Here is a 13,523-nt window from a genome sequence, read left to right as displayed (position 1 = left end):
TCTTCCATCTTCGATCGTCAAGGAAGCAGAAATAAATGATGACTGGAAATAAATAAGAGCGTTGAAAAAGAGGGGAGAGAGGGATTCAATCGTGTATACAAAAACTTGGTCGATAATTATAGATAATTATATCAATAATTATATCAATAATTTTATTAACCAATGAAATTTATTCTTCACATCGAGTTGCTAAAAAAGGAAATTTTATCAATCAATCAAATTTACTAAAAAAAGAGATAATTATATTAATAATTTTATCAATCAGTCAAATTTATTCTTCACATCGAGTTGCTAAAAAAGAAAATTTTATCAATCAGTCAAATTTATTCTTCACATCGAGTTGCTAAAAAATAAAATTTTATCAATCAATCAAATTTGTCAAAAAAAGAGATAATTATATCATAATTAATGAAATTTATTCTTCTTCTTAAGAGGATGATCGGACGAAAAACGGCAAGCCTGTTGCGTATAAATATTCACGAAGCCGGGGAGCAATAATGACGGGGCACCCGCGCACAGTCCTGAAAGGACAAACGTGACCTCTGCGAAACGTGGCTTCATTGGCTTTACGAGCGGCGGGGCAAACTCGTGCAGGGGCCGCAAAAGTGGCCGGGCTTTTTCTTCTCTAAATACGCGCGACACCTACCGTGCACGCCAATTAACACCAGTACTATTTTTCTCTCGTACGTATTTATCATTATTGTTGAATTTACTGATTTAAAAACAACAGCAAATTACATTTCATGCGGATTATTAAACGTTAATAAAATGTATATGTAAATTGTTAACGAAAGAATCAATAGATCATCTTTCACGATTCGAACATTTGATGTAATCGGTTCAATATTAACGAGATTGTACAATTTCTCTTCTCTAAATACGCGTGACATCTACCGTCCGCGCCAATTACTACTTTTCTCTCGTACATATTTATCATTACTATTGAATTTATTGATTTAAACACGGAGCAAATTACATTACGTTAAACGTTAATAAAATGTATGTGTAAATTGTTAACGAAAGAATCAATAGATCATCTTTCACATCTTTCGAATATTTGATGTAATCGGTTCAATATTAACGAGATTGTACAATTTCTCTTCTCTAAATACGCGTGACATCTACCGTGCGCGCCAATTACTATTTTTCTCCCGTACATATTTACTATTACTATTGAATTTATTGATCTAAAAACAGACGAGGAAATTACATTACATTACATTAAACGTTAATAAAATTTAAGATAAATTTTTAACAAAGAAGAATATAAATTTTCGAATATAATTCGAATATTTGATGTAATCGGTTCAATATTAACGAAATTATACGTAAACCTGTTGATTTGATTAAAGTTGTCAGAGGTAAGGAGAGGGGATAGAGGGATGAGGCAGGGCGTTGCAACGTTGCCGATGGAAAACTTTTCGCCGCAATGCCTCGGCTGCCAGACTTGGATCGCCTAAGCCGGCGGGTATTAATCAAACTTTGAAACTTGGCAGGGTTTATGTCGAACCGTCCAACTTGTTATCCAACTCCCTCTCGATTAGGAGAGCAACCCGTTTCCTTCGACGTGATTACACCCTTCCAATTATCATGCCAGTGACGAACGCTCAAATTCCAAACTTCGTTTCATCCTTCCCTTAAAAAAATACGAATATAGTACAGCGATCTTCCAATTAATTAAATTAATTCTCTCGAAACGAATTGCAATACTCGATTACAAAATTAAATTTATATATATATATATATATATATATATATATATATATATATATATCCATGCTATATCTTTTAGTTAATTAAATCATTTTGCCAATTGTAAATTAAATTGCAATTGAGAAATTCAATTTTACGAAGGATTATCGATTATCTTGGATTACATTCTATCCTACGAATGGATACATTCCATCCAATAAGGAAAGAGAGAGACAGAGAGAGGGGGGGGCGTCCTTCGATTGTCGAAAATAGGGGTGTTTGGCCTTGCTTCGAGTTCGAGGAAAAAAAAGGTATAAAAGTGGAAGGGTTGAGTATGGCCTAGGTCACGCATCCCCTCCCCCTCGTCACCGTTAATTCGTTTTATGATGCCCCATGGAAACGCAACTTCCTCGAGGATCCTCGAGGATTTCCGTTTGGGAATTCAGTCTATCGTCGGCCAAGTTGGGGAAAAGGTGTGTTGGATACACATCGAAAACACATTGGATATATAATTCTCAAAACTTGATTCTTCTTTGTGATAATTTTGAGACACCCTGTATATATATATATATACAATGGCAAAATTCGAGATTAAAATTCATTGCACACACACACACACGTGTATATTTACAAATTTTATTTTAATTTTATGGAAAGTATCCTCGTGTAAATATTATCGTGTGAATTAAAAACTCATTGGAGAAAGATAAGATCCGATTCGAGCGAAATTATAATAATATTGGAGGAAATTTTTCGATTAGAGTGTTTCCCCGATAGATGGCTCGTTTGGGCAAGCCGCAAGTTTTTACACAAATCTCACGATTGGACCGCTGACATCCGACCCTGCCCTGGAAATAGGACCGGGCGATGGCGTCATAGTCTCGGGAGTTCAAGATGGCGGAGAAGACTGTTTTCGGCTTGGATCTAATTATAGACGATCTTCTTGTGGAGACCGTGGATCGTTTCGTTGCATGGAATTGAAAGAAGAGGTAAGTCTTAAGTCGTGAATTTAATAACAATTGCTTCGATCGTGTCGAATTTAATTACTGTGTCCTATAAAAAATAAGATTAAATTAGAAAATTATTGGAATAGGATTGTATAGGAATGTATTGGAACATTGATTCAAAACAAATACAAAAATTGGTATATTTCGATTGAAAGTTTGTTCGTATACGAAGGGAATTAGATTGAAATGATTATCTTACTTTTTTTTGACTTTTATGGAATTGATTTCACAAAAGTATATTATATTTTCTACATTATATTATAATATTTTTGTTCTAAAAATTAGTCAGTATCGATCTTGTAAATATCTACATGTTTTTGATAATCAAAAACTGTGCTGGTTTGAATAAATTGAATAATTGTTTCTATTGATAAAACTACACGACTCGATCGTTGTTTAAATACATCACTCCGGATACAATTTTTTTAAATTCATCTTCTCTCTCTCTCAACTTCCGTGATATTATTTATCGTTTAACATAAATTGTTACAATCTGCCTTTATATTTCTCGATATTGCAAATACGATCCAAAAATTTCTACAATTATAGCTGCACGACAAATAACGAAAAATTAATTGAGAAATGGAAGGACGATGGTTCCTGCTCGATTTTTGAAAAATCGATAGTGGTTCGAGTAAGGTTATCTCCACAGAATGAAACATTAAAATAATTGAACGACTCGTTCCCAAGTAAGCCAAGAAATTACCCAATTTATTTTCTTGTTAACACGAAAATTCTTATTACACACGGGTAACCCTCTTTCACTGGTAACGAGATTCTCCATTTAGAAGAGGAGAACACGATTTCTTCTCCAAGTAATTTTACAATCCTTCGAACAATCTTTCGTTCTTCGTTCGTTCTAAAAATTGGTGCGATCGGATCAATTAACATTTCGTTACGTAAATATTTCCATGTTACATTTCCTATTAGAATATTTAATCTTGTACTTTGTATTCACAAAAGTGTCCATTTTCTTATAAAATTAAATTTATTTATCGAATCAGTGTGTGTGTATATGTACAGAGAAAGTATCATTTTATTTCGAAATTTAGATTTGGAAATTTCGACAGAAATAACGGTATCGAAGAAATTATACAAGAAAATTTTAGATCCACAGATTTGATTCCTTGATATCCGATTTTACGTACAGAATTTCTACGATCGTTCAGATTCGAATCTACTTGCGATATGTTCGATCCCATCGCTATCGCGTATTAAATATTCCTTTTTATCGACGATCGATAATATTTTCCTTTGTTCTACTATTCTCAACCAAATCAAGATGAAAGTTACTTGTTCCACTTCACTCGCGACACGTTTACTTCCATCGCTATTAAAAATATTTCGCTCGATCAACCGAAAGAGGGGTTGAAACAGATTTTTTTCAGCGATTTTATCGAATCTTCGCGCTTTACAGAAAAATCGTGAAAATGGAACGAATCTAATTCTTCGATCGGAAGAAAAATATTACGCAAACAATTCTTCGAGCGAACAATCGATAAATTTTCCTTCAAAGATTCGAGTTTCCATGTATTATAAATAATTATACCAATAAGGAGGACCAAAAAAGAAAAAAAACTTCAATAATTAGAATTTCAAAAGATAAGATCGAGTTCCTACAAACTCGAATTATCGAATTTTTTTTTTCACTCGACAGTTCCTCTTTCCATAGATAATTTCGAGCACTTTGTCGCTGTTTCCTCCTATCTTATCGAGCGACGAAGAAGAAAAAAAAAGAATAAAATATCGACGCAATAAAAGCAAAAGCAACGAGAGAGAAAAAAAAGAAAGAAAGAATAAGGAACCTCTTCTTTTCCCCCCTCCCAATATTTAGAAGGAAAACAAGAAACTCGAGTTCTCGAGTTTCATCTCACGCCCGTGGAACGCGATGCGATCGCGATGGAAAATTTATAAACAAAGGTCGAGTGGAGGGGGAAGAGAGTTTCGACTCGGGAGGAATATTCTTATTTTCCTTTCTTCTCTCTCTCCTCTCTCTCTCTCTCTCTCTCTCCAGCCGCGAGCGGGGCCCACGTCGCATGACGTAATCCCTCGGGAGTTATGGGAAATGAATTATGGACGGCGAGGTCGCCGCCTAGGGGACAAAATGGTGCCCTGAAAGGAATGTCAAACTCTCCATTTCTCGTTCCAACGACTTTTTTTTTTTTTCTTCCCTTTCCTTCCCCTTCCTCGTTATCAGAGTCGAAAAGTTTCTTTTTACTTAGTTACTTATCTCTTATCGCGAGATCCTCCTCGCTTCTTCCTTCTCCTCTTCCCGTCGAATCGTAAATAATTTTAATCCTCTCGAAAATTTCGTCCGATTTTCGTTCTCCGACTCGTGGCGACACCTTCGATGGAGAGAATCTTATTGAAATTAAGAATATTCTTTTCCTTCGAAAAATATATATATTTATATAATAAAGAAAGAATTCTTCGATGGAAAAATATATACATTTTGGAAAATTTAATAAAAATAGTAAAATTGAGATTAAGATGTTGAGATTGAGAATTCTTTTATTTAATATTTTTTTCTTTTCTAATCCTGGATAATAAGATTTATATATATATATATATATATATAATATTATATATATATTATATATATAATATTTCATTATTCGTTATTTTAATTTTATTTGTACTATTATAATGTTTATTATTTTTATATATTTATGGAGGATCTCTCAAGTTCAAGGAACGTGTAGATGGACAGTTTGCTCGTGATTCGATCGTACATTTGTTATAGGAAACACATGCGTCTCCCGGCTCGTTTGACCCACATCGAGCGTTCAGGCGGTAAAACAGGCGAGGAGTGGGGGGAGAGAGAGAGACAGTTTTTGAAGGTCGTAAAGCGGTCGTGAAATTATTCGGGAGAGGAGAACGATGAACGCGTGCGTAATATATTTAAAAACGCACTTTTCTCAAGTTCGAACAATAATTTTTCGTTCACAAACGAATATCGACTAACCTTTCGAAATCTTTCGGATCGTAATTCAATCATAATTTCGAGTTTAAATTAGTATAATCTTTTCTTAAATTTAAACGATCCTAGTTAATTTCTCATCTGGAATTTCGAAAAATTTATTCGAAAAGTCAGATCATAATTCAATCGCAATTCTAAGTTTAAATCAGGACGCTAATTCCTTCGAATCTTTTCTTAAATTTAAATAATCCTAACATTTTTTTTCTCGAAAGATATTGCAAACCGTTTGAAAATCATATCGAACGAGATATTCTCGAGTTTCGAAAAATTTTATTCGAAAAGCAATATGTCAGATCGTAATTCTGACTTTAAATTAGGGCCTTGCCACTAATTTTAATTCCTTTCTCAATTTTAAACAATTCTAGCATTTTTCACGGATTTATAAACGAAAGATACTTCATCGCTTGAAGAAGTGGATTGAACGAGACTTTTTCTAGTTCCGAAAAATTTGTCCCCACACGTACCGATCACGTTTCTAGCTCTAAATTAGGTTCTTGTCTCCGCTAAGAACCGTTACAGACCTCGAAAACTCGATTGCTTTCAACAATTTCCTTATCGTCGAAATTAATCTTCGAAACGAGAAAGAAATTTAATTCGAAATATAATATAATAATAATATAATATAATAATAATTAATAATAAAAATCGCAAAAATAATAATCGATCGTACGGGAAAACGGATCGGTTCTGATTTAAAGTAACTTTAAATATTTCCAACTAATTACGGGTTAAGCTGTAGCTGTACCTTCCCCTCGCCTCCGTCCCTCCTCATCCACTTAATATTATATCGGCCGCCCATCACGAGGCGGTGCAACCCGTAATTGCATAATACACCGGCCAATTTGCTGGCCCACACATACGGTATATTTAATTCGTGTTTAACCGCGTTGTATGCAATTTCGTGCAAATTCGTACGTTCTTTCCCCTTCTTTACGTACTCTAGAGAGAGATATATCATTTTCCTTTCCTTTTTTTTTTTTTTACTTTAGTATCCGCTCTTCTTTTTGGATTTGGAGACGAATATGGTGGACGAATATTTTTATTTTTGAGGGGTGAAAGGATCGTGGAATTCAACGTGTTTTTCTTTTCCTTTTTTTTAAGTTTCTTTGAGGGGAGGGGTAAATTATTGGGGGTATTTCATCTCGATATTTTTTTTTCTTTTTCTTTTATTTTACTTTATTTCTGAGGGATGAAAGGATCGAGGAATTCAACGTGTTTTTCTTTTCTTTTTTTTTTAATTTTCTTTGAGAAGGGAAGGGTAAATTATTGAGGGTATTTTATCGAGAGTCATTTTTCTTTCTTTTTTATTTTATTTTTGGATTTGGAGAGGAATATTTTTGAGGGATAAAAGGATGGAGGAATTCAACGTGTTTTTCTTTTTTTAAATTTTTTTTTAAGGGTAAATTATTGGAGCTATTTTATCAATGTCAATATTTTTCTTAATTTTTTTTATTTTATTTTTGAGAGATAAAAGAATCGAGGAATTCAACATTCTAAAAAATATCGTTTTTCTTTTTCTTTTTTTAATTTTCTTTGGGGAATTATTGGGGGTATTTCATTTCAATATTTTTTTTTTTCTTTTTTTTATTTTATTTTATTTTTGAGAAATAAAAAGATCAAGGTATTTAACATGTTTTTCTTTTCTCTTTTTTAATTTTCTTTAAGGGGAGTAAATTATTGGATCTATTTCATCGAGGTCATTTTTTTTTTTTTTTTATTTTATTTCTGGATTAGGAGACGAATATTTTTGAAAAATAAAAGGATCGAGGAATTCAACGTGTTTTTCTTTTTTTTTAATTTTTTTTTGGGTAAATTATTGGATCTATTTTATCGAGGTCATTTTTCTTTCTTTTTTATTTTATTTCTGGATTTGGAGACGAATATTTTTGAGAGATAAGAAGATTGAAGAATTCAACTTCTTTTTCTTTTTTTTTAATTTTCTTTGAGGGAAGAGAGGGGACAAATTATTAGGAGTATTTTTCAATATCTTTTTTTCTTTTTTTTTATTTTACTTTATTTTTTAGAGATAAAAGGATCGAGATATATAATTCATATTCAACGTATTTTTCTTTTCTTTTTTTTTAGGGAAAAAGGAGTAAATTATTGAAATATTTTATCGAGGTCAACATTTTTCTTTATTTTTGGATTATTCAATGCGTCTTCCTTTTTTTTTATTTTTATTTCTCTTTTTGAAGAGAATAAATCAACAAAGGTCTATGAAGAAGAAATAATTGGTTCGAGAAACGCAACGTTAAACAATAAATTTTTGAATATTTTTAAACGAAGCAAACTTATCATTTTCAATTTATCAGCGAATATTAATAATTCTTTTAAAAAAAAAATTTTAAAATTGAATTACGAGGAAAGTAATTGGAGGAGACGAGGAACTGTATGCGCAACAAAGTTCTCCTCGAGTTCTTCCATCCTCGAGGATTTCACCGAGGGATTCAATTTCGTATATTTTCCTGGAAGAAGAAACCGCATTGTCTCTCTCCGCCATGAGAAACGAAACGAAACGAAATTCTTTGATTCGATAATCAACGTCCCTCCCTCCTCCCGCCCCCTTCTTATTCCATTTCCTTGATTCAACAACACGAGAAGAGCAGAGAGAGAAACTTTCTTTAAATTTCCCTTAAATATAATCTTTCGAGAATTTTAATTCAAACGAATAATTTTTGAGCGGGGGAAAAAAGTGTTTCTTTCAGATCCATGAGATGATCATCACGAGTCCCGTCGGCACGAGAATTAAGGGAAGAGAGGATTAATTTTTCGAAATTTTCTCTATGCGTATTAATTTAACGCAAGCTAACTTTTAAAACATGTCGTCAAAGTGTTGAAAATAAAATTTCATCCTTTGTAACTTTTAAAGGATAAATAAATTTAAGTTATTTTAGGAAGAAAAATAAAGCTGGAATAATAAAAAGAATAAAAAATAAGAGTTAATTTCTAAATACCCCTTCCCCATCTAAAACTCAATTTCCGGGTTCAATTTATCTTATTCCGGTGTCTTTTCACTCTCGATATTCCATTTCTACGTTCAACGAATATTATTATATTTCTTTATATTTTAAATCTCTTGAGTTGTTGAATTAATAATATTCTTTCTTGAAGAATAATAAAACTTAATCGGTTAAAATTAATCCTCTTGAGGAAAAACTTGTACACGCAGAGATATACAGAGGCGTGCATAATATATATCTTCGCCATTTTCCTTCCTCCTCCTCCCACCGCCCTCTATGATCGTATCGACGATCCACGTCACGTCGAAGGAATAAGCGGACGAGGCATCGATCTCCGAGATCGAAAATATTCAACGCGCGTACCAGGAAAATATGGAACGTGACGGAAAAAAAGCATGAAATTCACGCGTTTAATAATGCTTTCTCTCCAGTCCTATACGTCGTCTATACGCAGTAAATAGTCAACAAGTAGAGACAAACTTGATTCAACTTGCACGAATTCGATCCTAAGAAAAGGAAACGAGAGCGTCGTTCATAATCGTGCACGCTTGTTCTATGCTATACTCGAACGGAGAAATTAAACGTTGGATGGGACGAGCAATATTTAATAGTTACTTAAATTAATTTGTTATCGGGAAGAGGATATTATTTACGAGGCTTTTCTTTTGTTTACATCGGTTCGAGTTGTATCTTTTCAACGTTTGAGCTGGGCGAGTTGGACACCTTGGCAGTCGATTAAAATTCACTCTCCGCAGTTCGTTTCGTTTCGAAGAACGTCGACACAGGAACGAACGCTTGAAATGATCGACGAGCGAGTCGTATTTTATATCTCTCTTTGCGCCTCTCTATTTTTATTGGGGAAGGAAAAAGCGCGGCCGCGTTTTTTTTTTGTAGCATTGAGCACAAACATTGATATCTCGAAACGGTGGACGCATCGAACGACCTTGAGCGATCGAATACGGTGGCGCAAGGATGGCGGAGGGGGGTTACAGGGGAGACAGGGTGCGCGCGCATCGGCTCAATACCACCGGCTCGAAGGAGACCCACCCCCCTCTCCCTTCGCCAGGATGCATCTCTATTCTTTTCCACCAAGTCGCTCCCTCCCTTCCCCACCCCGCCCAGACCGCCCTACAAAGTTTCCTCTCGCGCTTGGGAACACGAACGCCCTCCTCTCCCTCCCCCTCCTCCTCCTTCTCTGTCGCATTCCATCCGCGCTCGAGAATAATACGCCTCCTTCTCTCTTACGCTCGTTCCATCCCGTTTCGCGTGTTTCTTTTTTTCTCGTGGTTCTTCTTTTTCGCACTCCCTTCCCTTCCTCCCCTTTCTCGAATTATTTCATCGGGTACGAAGTTCGTGGGGCAAGAGGGTGGATTTGATTGAAATTCGGATGGAATCGGATAGAAGTTTTTGAAATTGAATCGAATAATCGCGTTGCAAAAATTCTTCTAATATTTTTTTTTTTTTTTTCTGTATCGTTGCGCGGATATAAAACGCAAGCAACGGGAGCATCGTTTCTTTAAACTCGTTGGCGACACCGAATCTGAATTTAGATTGGAATATAAATATTCGAATCAGGGATTGGCCGTCGTCAGGGATGTGAACTGGACTTGGTGACTAATAAAAACAATTAGTTTTATTAAAATAAACAAAGAATTCTGATTAAATGTAAAGAAATAAAAGTATGAATTGAACAAATAATTAAATAAATTAATAATAATATTGGATTATTGTATACATTATTTAAAAAGATCATTTAAAGTTAGAAAATAAAATTATGATAATAGTTTAATTCAAAAAATAGTTTATCTAAAATTTTGAGAATTATGTTCCTAATTTTTTAAAGTTAATTAAATTAATATTTTATGTCAAATAATTTATTTTTTGAATTTTATAATTTTAATAGAAAAAAAAAATTAAAAAAAAGAAAATTTGAAAATTCGAAACGAAGCATTATTATAATCCGCGAGATGATATTTCAAAAAATTTTCGAATTTAAAATAACCGAGGCCGACTCTCCTATTCAAATAAATAAATAACCAATGAAATCGACTCTGCAAAGAATATATAATATAATATAAACCCTGTGCAGTCATCTTTCTCTCTTTCTCTTTCTTTCTCTCTCTGCTTCGATCCAGCCTCGGGAAAGAGACCATTTTTCAAGATTAAGGGAAGATGAGAAAAGTTTTAATGTCCCCGTGATGGAGACACGCGGAGAGCTGGAGATGGAGAGGAGGAGGAGGGGGGAGGCCATCAGTTTTCCAAAAGCTTCCATTACACGAGATCCGCACGCGAGATGGATCCGGATCCGCGGAACCGTATATCAACCGTCATCGTATAATCCAGGAAAAATATGAAATCATCCTCTTCCTCCTCTTCTTCGTTCGTGATTAATCGAAATTTTTCACAATTACTTTATCTCTCTTTCTCTCAAAAGGGGAGATTCGAGTGGTAAGTTTTTAAAAAAAAAAAAAAAAAGAAAAAGAAAAAGACGAGCCAGGTTATTGGCAAAAATGTACGTAGACCCGGGATGGCAATTTAAGAGGGAAAAAAAAAAAAAAAAAAAAGGGTTCGTAGGATTCGAAGGTCGAGGCCGGAAAAAGGGGTTATTCTTCCTATAACCCTTTCCACGGAGCGGTTGAAAAGAGCGACGCGGCCGTTTACCTGACGGCTCACCTTGGCAATAAAACACGGTCGAAAGGGTTCGAGCGCGCGACGTGTAATAAACGAATTTAGGCGAAAACACGAAAACACGAGGAAGCATGAAGCAGGAAGGACGTTTATTTATTTTTTTCTATTTTTTGGAAACAGAAAAAAAATTACCCTTCCTTTTTCTGGAGACAGGCGAAAGGGGTAGACACTTTTCACTGTTATCCGTTCGAGGGAATCATGGCGAATCGAGCGACAGGTGAAGGTTAAGTTTTACTCCTGCTCGTTTTCAAGGCTTTGACTAATTTGCGCTCTGTGGCGGTTCAAGCGATGACACGTTATGTTTCAGGTAAGATATCGATGCTCGATTCAATATATACGTTTTTTGTTCATTCTCTGGTGAAATATTTCTTTGTTTTTTATTATCCACAAGTATTATCTTACGAATTTGTAGAAAAAAAATATCGGATTGCAACGTATCTAAATTAATCGAACGATATATGAATACAGCGTACGATTAAAAAAGAAGAAAATTTACATTATGATCGATAAGAACGATACCGATAATATCGACGTACGTTTTTCTAAAAGTCTGTTCCTTGTTCTTTCAAACGGAAATCCTCGTTTATCGTGGAAAATCAACTCCCTCCTTTCGAAAAATGGATAAACCATCCCTACAATATGCTCCAAAGCTCTAAAACAGAAATTATACCAGTTATCTAACCGCCATTAGCCTTACGTCAGCCTCTAGAGTCGAACAAGCTCGGAGCTTGGCTGGCAACGTAGGTAAGTGTCACGTGACCATTGCAACCCAGCCACGTATCGTGATGCTCGAAATATAACGCAGAGTTTATTATAACCTCACTGCAACTCGTAACGTACGGTAAGCTGCGGCCTATCTCGAGACTGGGGAAACTTGTTGTTATCGCACACATTTCGAAGTTGCTCGCCGACGTCGGGGATCCTCTCGTAAACGGTAATTTCTCGCGTGGGCGGTTACGGGCACGGATCCACGGGAAATTTGTAAATTCCCATTGTTGGCGACGGTCGTTCCACCGCGTCGAGTCGTTGCATTCGGTTCGTCCCATCCCGAAAATTTTGATTTTCGAAATTTCGTTTAAATATTTATTTTAATTTTAATTTTAATCGATTCCTTTCTTTTATTCTCGTATAAAGAGAATTACCTCGACAATGTTGAGGTTAAAGATTTAAATGTGGAAATGCAACGTTGGAATTTATAGGTTAGGGCAGAGTTGTTCGAAGTTGTTGGGAGGTAGAGGGGAGGATTGGAAATGGAGGATCGAAATAGAAGTTGTTTGTTGGTTCGAGTAGATTCTTTGGGGCTGCAACGAGCAAAATGAAAATTATATTCCAACGTTTAGGTTTAAAAATAGATAACGGGAGTGAATTCAACTTTGTACGTACGTTTTAAATATAGAATCTAGCGCGGATATTCTACAAATTATCACGCTCGTAAAATTCGCAAACTTTCCAAACTTGAAATTAAAAAGGACCTTCTCCTTCTTTCGATTTTTCTTCATCCAAGTATATACAGAATTGAATTGGTCGAATTTTAGTAAAAAAAAAAAAAGAAACACGAGAGGAGAAGTTTCTTTTTTAAATATTTATATCAATCTCGCGTCACGATTCGGTTTCCAATATCTTTCGCGAGGAAAGGAGGCGATCTCCCTGGATAAGAGGAGAACGGATTACAGCCGGGGAGGAGCAGCAGGCGGAGAGGAGAGGAGGATACAATCACCGGGAAAGATTTCCCTCCGTCGTTCCTCCGGAATTGAACTTTTGTTGTCTCACCCTATCGTCTCGCCTCTCTCACCTTCGGCCAAATTCCATTTCGAACAGGATCCTTCCTCTTTCCATTTCTCCTCATCCAACGTCCTTTCGAACACGATCGAATCGTATTAATTAATAACAAACTATTATTCCATTCCTTGTAATATAATAATTTCTCCAAATTATCAACCTCTCCTAGAAACATTCTCAGAGTGAATTTTTTTTGCGAATTCGAACGAAAATGAACATTTCTCTTGGATCGAAAAATTTTTCTCTATTATTTCTATTATACAAAATGTGTATCTCGAACTTCTCGTGAGAATAACTCGTGCAATCGACGCGAGATTTTTCCCGTCGGAAGGAAAATTTTTTCGCAATATCTTTCGAAATTTCGTCTTGTTCCTACAACGGCCTCGAAAACTTCGTGGAGGAATCATGATCCGTCCA

The 13,523-nt window shown here is 35.1% G+C and overlaps 1 protein-coding gene across 1 annotated transcript in view; it reads right to left on the bottom strand.

The window, feature by feature from the left end:
* LOC102656349 overlaps positions 1-13,523 on the bottom strand; it is a 247,967-nt gene that overhangs the window by 167,162 nt on the left and 67,282 nt on the right. The window lies entirely within an intron of this gene.

This window comes from Apis mellifera, linkage group LG16 (genome assembly GCF_003254395.2).
Source record: "Apis mellifera strain DH4 linkage group LG16, Amel_HAv3.1, whole genome shotgun sequence".
NCBI classification, from domain to species: Eukaryota; Metazoa; Arthropoda; class Insecta; order Hymenoptera; family Apidae; genus Apis; species Apis mellifera.
This window is presented reverse-complemented; position numbering and strand designations above follow the sequence as displayed.